Genomic DNA, 8,022 nt, shown 5'->3' with positions numbered 1-8,022 from the left:
AACTGAAAAGTGCAAACGCACCCCACCCCCCCCCCCCCCCACCAAAAATTAAGATGCTCCTTAATGGTATTGACACATCTGCATGAGGTGCTTGGTCTATCCCCAATCAGGAGAGTGATTAATTCTGCATATCCATGCCAACTTGGAAAGTCTGGGCATATCCTCCAGTGTTCGTCTCACCTTCCCTCCTCCCCACCACCCTCCCCACCCACCCCGTGCTCTCCTTGCCATGTGACCTATCACCTGATGAACAATACGACTCAGCCTGCAGCTGCCAGTCCCAAAAATAATGACAAAAACAATTAGTAATCCAAGCAGTAACCTCTTCTTAATTATCTCCTTAGAGTTTAATTAACTAGCTAAATTATCAACAGTAATGCAGGCATTAATTATGTCAAATTACAGTGTAAAAATCATGAAGTGTAGAAAATGTCAATTCAGCTGTGTTCACCTGCAGAGTTGCAGGCGGTGATGTAACAAATAAAGGAGGGCCAGACCAAGTAAAGCTTCTTCCTCTGTCAGCAAGGAAATATTGTGCCGAGGGAACTGAAGAGAGTGGGGAGCACAGGCAGGGAAGGGCAATGAAGTCTTGGTGGGCGAACTAAGCATGGGGAAGTTCAACATGGTGCCACACTGTAGTCCAACCCGGTCTCACCCGGGACAGAGACGCGGACAGAAAGTGGTCAGCATTCTGGAATATTAGCGGCGAGCTAAGGTGTGCTGGGGGGTGGGAACGAAAGGTGTGGCCACTTCCTCAACAGATGGATGCAGATACTGAATTATTAAATAATGAATATTAATACAAATCAGACAAGAACGAGGTAATAATTTTGCTGCCCTACAGAAATAATTAACATAATTTTGATAAATTACATGATGGGAGCCTTTCAAAATTGAGGTAGATTTATCTTAATTAATATCTTGGACCTGTTCAAAAGGTAAATTGTTCCACTGGGGCTCTGCTCGCTCTATGTGCTTCTGTCAGAGAATTTCAGACCTTTCTTCATGTTTTTTTTTTGTCAGACAGGAGTGTAGTTTGCAAAGAGTGGGAGCTCTCCAGATACACAATTAGCTCTCCTGTACTCAGGCAATAGTCATCTGCCAGACAACTCCGGCAGCCAAGACCTCACCTCAGATTATGTTAGACTACTCCTGTCTTAGTCAATATCCCTCCCTCAAATGCCATCACCAGTGATGCCGCAGATTGATTGCTCATTCAACCATACTTATAAACATTGTGGGATCCTTCTGTGCACAGGTTCACCCTTCCACCCCCCCCCCCCCCCAGTGTGGTTAACTATGAGGCAGTTAATGCTGTTAATGCTAACATCTTCTTTCCACAGATCTCTTCTGCCATTTGAACTTCGTAATCCCTTTCAAAAGCAACAAACCCCAGGCCGTGGACTCTGAAGGTCATGTTTTGCTGGGACCCAGAAAAGTGGAAGAAAAAGTGTTTGGATGATGTCGTGGTTCTGACAGTCAAATCTGCAGCATTTGCCATTCCACTAGGGTTTGAATTTGAGCAGAGTTTAAACCATAGGCCTTAAAGCTGTCTCCTATGGAGCCCATGCATCCAATAAGGTTCCTTTTGGAACCTTACTGATTGTTTAGCATTGACCGACATTGTCCTTAGACTGTTACGAGCCCAGAGGACCCCAAAACCCAGCAGCAATAAATCTTCATCACGACAAGTGTTTACTTAAACAAAAGTTGCTTTTAATAATCTTTAAACATGAAAATAGAATCAAGCTTTAGCTTATCTCTATTGACTTACTTAACCCCCTTCTAATTCTAAGTGCACGTGTATGTAATGTGTGTGTAAGTTCAGAAAAGTTCTTTGGTTCACAGTCCAATCTCACTCTCATTGGTTGGTGCAGGCAATTCTTATACTGTGCACAGAATTTAACATTTATAAAGTTCACCAGGCTTTGGTGCTTGAAAGGTAAATGGTTACTGTTCAGAAAGGTTCTTGTCGGTTTTCAGAGAGAGATTTGTTGTTTCTTTTTAATCAACCACTTCAGTGTCTTGATGACAAAACTTGCCCCTTCAGAATTCTCCAGATGATAACCTCTCTCTTTCTGTTTCTCTTATTTCAAGTGAAACATTAGACAGCCCGCCCTTTCCTCTTGCATGAACCACAAGGACTTTGACCAGGCTGTCTCCCAAAATGGGGCTTTCCAAAAGCTTGCCAGCTTGTCCTGTTCCAGTCCCAGCTGTACAAGTGATCTGTGTGTCTGTGAATGTTTCTCTCTCTCTCTGTGTGAGAGAAAGCCTGTTTGACTCTCTCTGCTTGCAAAACCACATGACCCTCTCAGAACTGTGTTTGTATGTGACCTACTCTAACAAACCTTTCCAAATTTATCTCCCAAAAACATATCTATATACTCTGTCACACAGGTCAAGCCTTATCCTCTGTCCCTCCAAGGAAAAAATACAAGTTCACATACATATCTTCATAAGGCATGCTCTCCAATATGGGCAACATCCTTGTAAATCTCCTCTCTGCACCACTCACATCTTTCCTGTAATGAGGTGACCAGAACTGGCCATCATGTTCCAAGTGGGGTCTAACCAAGTTGTGTCCCCAGATCCCCTCTAACCAGCTTAATTGAGGAGTGGCTGGATAGGAATGCTACTTTATCAGCCCAATGACATCACCCGACATCAAGGTAAGTTATTCCCACCGAGTGTTATCTCATCCAAAAGGATATCCCCTTCCCACTCTAAGAGCTGGTTGGTGAGGGCCTAATTACTCTGCAATTTGACCACAAGCACCAAATATTATTTATTTATTACTGCACAATCAATCTACACTCAAACTCATGGATGTTGTCAACAATGCTATTCAATGGCAGAGACTAGCCAGTGAAATCGCAACAATGCCCTGTTCACCAGGAACACACCGCTCAGGTAAAAACACACAATGCTGGAGAAAGTCAGCAGGTCAAACAGGGGTCAAGCCCAAAGCGTCGGTTATGTATTTTCCCCTTTGCTGTATAAAGGACACTGTTTGACCTGCTGAGTTTCTCCAGCTTTCTGTTTTTACTTCAACCACGGTGTCCACAGACCTCCTCATAGCCATGGTCCAAACATGGATGTGCAAGAGATGAATTGTACAGGCGAGGTGAGAGTGATTGCCTTTGACATTAAGGAGTAACTTGGCCAAATGTGGATTCAAGGCATCCTGAGATCAATGGATACAAGGGGAAGATATTGCAGAGGTGGGAATCATACAAGGGTAGATGGTGGTGGCTGTTGAGGGTCAATCGTCGCAGTCTCAGGCATCACTTTTCTTGTATTCATTATGGGAGCCATGGGCTGAGCCATGCCCATCCCTAATTATCGTTGAGAAGGTGGTGGGGAGCTGCCTTCTTGAACTGCTGTAGTCCTTGAGGAGTGGGTGTATCCACCATGCAGTCAGGGAGGGAGTTACAGGACTTTGACCCGGCGAAAGTGAAGGGTCGGCAATATATTTACAAGTCAGGATAGCGGGTGGCTTGGCGGGAAACTTCCAGTGGTGGCATTCCCTTTGCTTTTGCCGCCCTTTCACTTCAAGCTGGTAGAAGTCATGGATTTGGAAGATACTGTTTAAGGACCACTGGGTACTGGCAGAACTCAGCCCATCAGGCTGCATGCATGGAAAGGAATTGGCAGTTGATTTTGGTTTCTTTGTGTCCATTGCTTTCCCCAGATGTTGCCTGCCTCGCTGAATTCCTCCGGCACGTTTTGCACTGTTCCAATTTTCCAGCATCTGTGGACTTGGTGAGTTGATACAGTAGATGGTACCATCCACCTGTTGCAAATGTGCCCCAGTGGAGGGAATGAACGGAGTGGCTATCCCTTAGGGTTACTTGCGGCAATGTCTCAGGGTAGACCTCCTTTAGCATCTTCATCATTGTCTTTCCTTTTGTCATGTGGTCAGAGTGGGGATAATTGCACAATTCCATCTGAACCTCTGAGCAAATGAAACTAGTTATGCAGGCAATATCAACATAACATTTGGGAATGGGCTGATCAACTGTAAATAACCTTCATACCAGGAAGATAATGACCATCTCCAACAAGAGAGAGTCTTACCACCTCTCCTTGACAATCGTGCTGTTACTATCCTACTGTCCCTCCCTATCGACTTCCTGAGGATCACCATGAACCAGAATTCAGCTGGACCAGCCACATAAGTACCGTGCCTGAGAATGTGGGTCAGAAGCTATGACAGAAACACCCTGAGTGGCTCACCTGTGGACACTCAGAATCAATCCACCCAGGCACAATGCATAGGTCAGGACCGTGCCTGGAACATGAACACTCAAGGAGCTCTATTGCATCCAGGACAGAGCATCCCATGTGAATAACCCTCCCAATCCATCCCATCATCAGTACACAGTGGATGCAGTGAGTACCACCTTCAAAACTCACTGGAGTTCTTCACCAACTTTCACCAGCAGGAAGGGTAAGGGTAATAGTTGCAGGGAGGGGACACCACCCACTGCTCGCTCCCCTCCAATCTGCATATAAATCTGGCTTGAAATAGATAGGATGAACAGCTAGCAATTTTTTCCCAGGGTAAGAACAGCAAACACCAGAGTGAAGGGGGGTGGGGGGAAGTTAGGGGATTCATCAGGGGAATTTTTTTTATTTATTTATTTTTTACACAGAGTTATGGGTCCCAGTAATAACTTGCCGGGGACGGTGATGGAGGTTGAATCATTTGGGGCATTTAAGAGACTCTTAGACCAGGCACATGGATGGAAGAAAAATAGAGGGTTTTGGAGTAGGGAGGGTTTAATACATTTTTTTAAGGAATATATGGGTCATCGAGGGCCAGAGTGGATGTACAGTTCTGTATTATTCTATATTCTAAATATGAAAATCAAAAACCTGCAGATGCTGAAGATCTGAAATCAATAACAAATGTTCAGCAAGTCAGGCATCATCTGTGGATTGGGAGCAGTCTTATGTTTTTGACCTGAAACGTTAGTTCTGTCTTCTCTTTCCACAGACGCTACCCAGCCTGCGGGCTTGGAATGGTATCATTGCCCCTTCACCGTCCCTGCGTCTAAGCGCTGGAACCCCCCCCTCCCCGCCAGCACCATGGGAGCATCTTCCCCACAGTGAGGGTTCAAGAAGGCAATTGGGCCACCACCTACTCAAGAGTAGTTAGGGATGGTCCAGGGAGAACCGGCACCTGAAAAAGGCAGGAATAAATCAAGTTTCTTGAGCTAGTTCAAAGTTTAGATTTATTGTCCGAGTACATCCCTGAGATTCTTTTTCCCTGCAAGCCAGGCAGAATCTCTCCTTGGCAGTGCAAAACAAAACTGCACTCGAGAAAAGATACATATACAAAAGAGAGAATGAATGTGCAACACATGAAAAATAAATAAATATTTATTAATAAATAATGCGCAAAGTTCAAGTCCTTCAACGAGTCCCTGATTGAGTTTGTCGTTGAGGAGTCTGATGGTGGAGGGGGAGCAGCTGTTCCTGAACCTGGGGGTACAAGTCTTGAGGCACCTTTCTTGATGGCATCTTTGATGATTGCTGCTCCTCTCCAATGGCAGGGTTGAAAGTAGATTTTCTTGATGGTAGGGGAGAGCTTTATCTGTAAGGCACTGGGTTGTGTCCACTACCTTTTGCAGGCTTTCTGCTCGGAGGTATTGGTGCCCCCAGGCTGAGATGCAGCTGGTCAGTGCACTGTCCACCACACATCTGTAGAGATTTACCAAGATTGACAATGTCATATTGAAGTTCCCTCAACTCCTGAGGAAGTAGAGCCACTGGCGTGCTTTGTTCCATCAAGCACACTTCCCATCTGCCTTCGGCCCTTTCCTCATCACTGGTTTTCAAAGGTTGTCCAAAAACACGAATGCATTAAAATGAACACCTCCACACTCAAGTTCTTCCTTCTCCCTCAATCCCATCTCCCTCCCCCAATCCCTTCTCCCTCCAAACCAATCCCCTCACTCTCCTCCCCAATCCCCTCACCTTCCCCAGTCTCCACCCCATTTTTCAGCTCTCAGCAGGACTGAAGTATCTGACGTCCAATTTCCTGGGCCTTTTGTGAGAAGACGTGTGTTTTTGATATTCACGGCAAGCTACTCCTCCACATATACACTCTGGCCACTCAATATCTCTGTAGCCACCCATCCCCTGTCCCATTCCGCTCCTCTCACCCCTCCAATTTCTTAGCTCTTCACTATCTCGTGCATCCTCTCTCTCTTCATTTCTCCCACCCCTCTCACCCTCCCCTCTTTCATCCCTATCTCCCTCCCTCCCTCCCATCTTTTCCCCTCACCCCTCTCACCCATCCCTATCTCTCCCTCCCTCCCTCCCTCTCATCCTTTCCCCTTACCCCTTTCACCCCTCCCCTCTCATGCTCATATCTCTTCCACATCTCCCTTACCCCTCCTCTCCCTCATTCCTCCTATACCATTGGCTTAGACCCTTCTCTAACCCTTCCCCCCTCTCCTAACTTTCCTCTCTCAACCCTTCCCTTTCAATCCCACCTTCTTTTCTCTCATTCTATCTCTCCTCTTCCTCACCCCCTCATTCTTCCCTTCCTTACCCATTTGCTTTCACCCCTCTCTCAGCTCTCTCCCTCACACCCTACCTCTCACCCTCACAACCTGCCTCTCTCACCCTTCCCTCTGCCATCTCTCCACTCTTCCACACTATCTCTCTACCCATGCACTAATCTCATCTCCTTCCCTCTTCCCAACTCATGATTCCTGCCCCTTCACTCCTCTCTCCATCTTCCCTCCATCTGTGACCCCCTCCTCAGAGCATAGGAGGCTGAGAGAGGGTCTTATAATAAAATCATGAGAGTCATTGATTGCTGAATAATTGTTAGAAAGTCTAAGATGAGAGGACGTGACTCGAAGGGGAGGGGGTGAGATTTACGTGGATTATGAGGGACAGATATTCACTCAGAAGGAAATAGGCACGTGGAATGAGCTGCTAGACCGTAGCACCATATGATCATAAGACCAGGAGCAGAAATAGGCTATTCAGCCCATAAAGTCTACCCCCCGCCTTGAGCAGATCCATTTTCCCACTCAGCCCCACTGCCCGGCCTTCTCCCATAACCTTTGAAGCCCCTGGCTAATCAATAAACCTACCAATCTCTGCTTTAAATACACCCACTGATCTAGTCTCCACAACCGCCTGTAGCAACAAATTCCATAGATTCTCCACCCTCTGGCTGGAGACATTCCTCTGCATTCTCTGTTCCAAGCAGACACTCTTTAATCCTGAAGTTGTGCCCTCTTGTCCTAGGCTCTCCCTCCATGGAAAACAACAACATTTTTTCATCTACTCTGTCCAGGCCTTTCAACATTTGAAATGTTTCAATGTTCCAATAAGATCCCCCCCACCCCCACCCTCATTACCCTAAATTCCAATAAATATAGGCCAAGGTATAACCATTTCATTCCTTTGAACCATCTCCAAAGTCAGCACATCCTGCTCCCAATACTCCAATTGAGGTCTCACCAGTGCCTTATAAAACCTCAACATCACATCCCTGCTCTTATATTCTATTCTTCTTGTAATGAATGCCATTATTGCCTTCTTCACCACTGACTCAACCAAGTTTACCTGCAGGCTGTCCTGCACAAGGACTCTCAGGTCCCTTTGCACTTGAGCATTGTCAGTTTTCTCCCCATTTAGAAAATAGTCTGCCTGTTTGTTTTCGTTTCACCAAAATTGCATGACCAGACACTTTCCGACATTTGCCACTTCTCTGCCTGTTCTCCTAATCTTAGTCCTTCTGCAGACTCCATATTTCCTCAAGACCACCTGCACCTCTACCTACCTTCATATCATCTGCAAACTTGGCCATCCATTCCAGAATCCAAATCATTAATGTGCAACAGAGAAGGAAGTGGCCCCAACCTCGACCCCCGTGGAAAATCACCAGCAACTGGCAGCCAATCAGAATATGATCCTTGTGTTTCAACCCTCTGCTTCCTGCCAGTCAGTGTTCTACCTATGCTAGTATGTTTCCTGCTATACCATGGGCTCTTA

This window comes from Narcine bancroftii, chromosome 3 (genome assembly GCF_036971445.1).
Source record: "Narcine bancroftii isolate sNarBan1 chromosome 3, sNarBan1.hap1, whole genome shotgun sequence".
In the NCBI taxonomy this organism is placed as follows: domain Eukaryota; kingdom Metazoa; phylum Chordata; class Chondrichthyes; order Torpediniformes; family Narcinidae; genus Narcine; species Narcine bancroftii.
Note: the sequence above shows the minus strand (reverse complement) of the source record.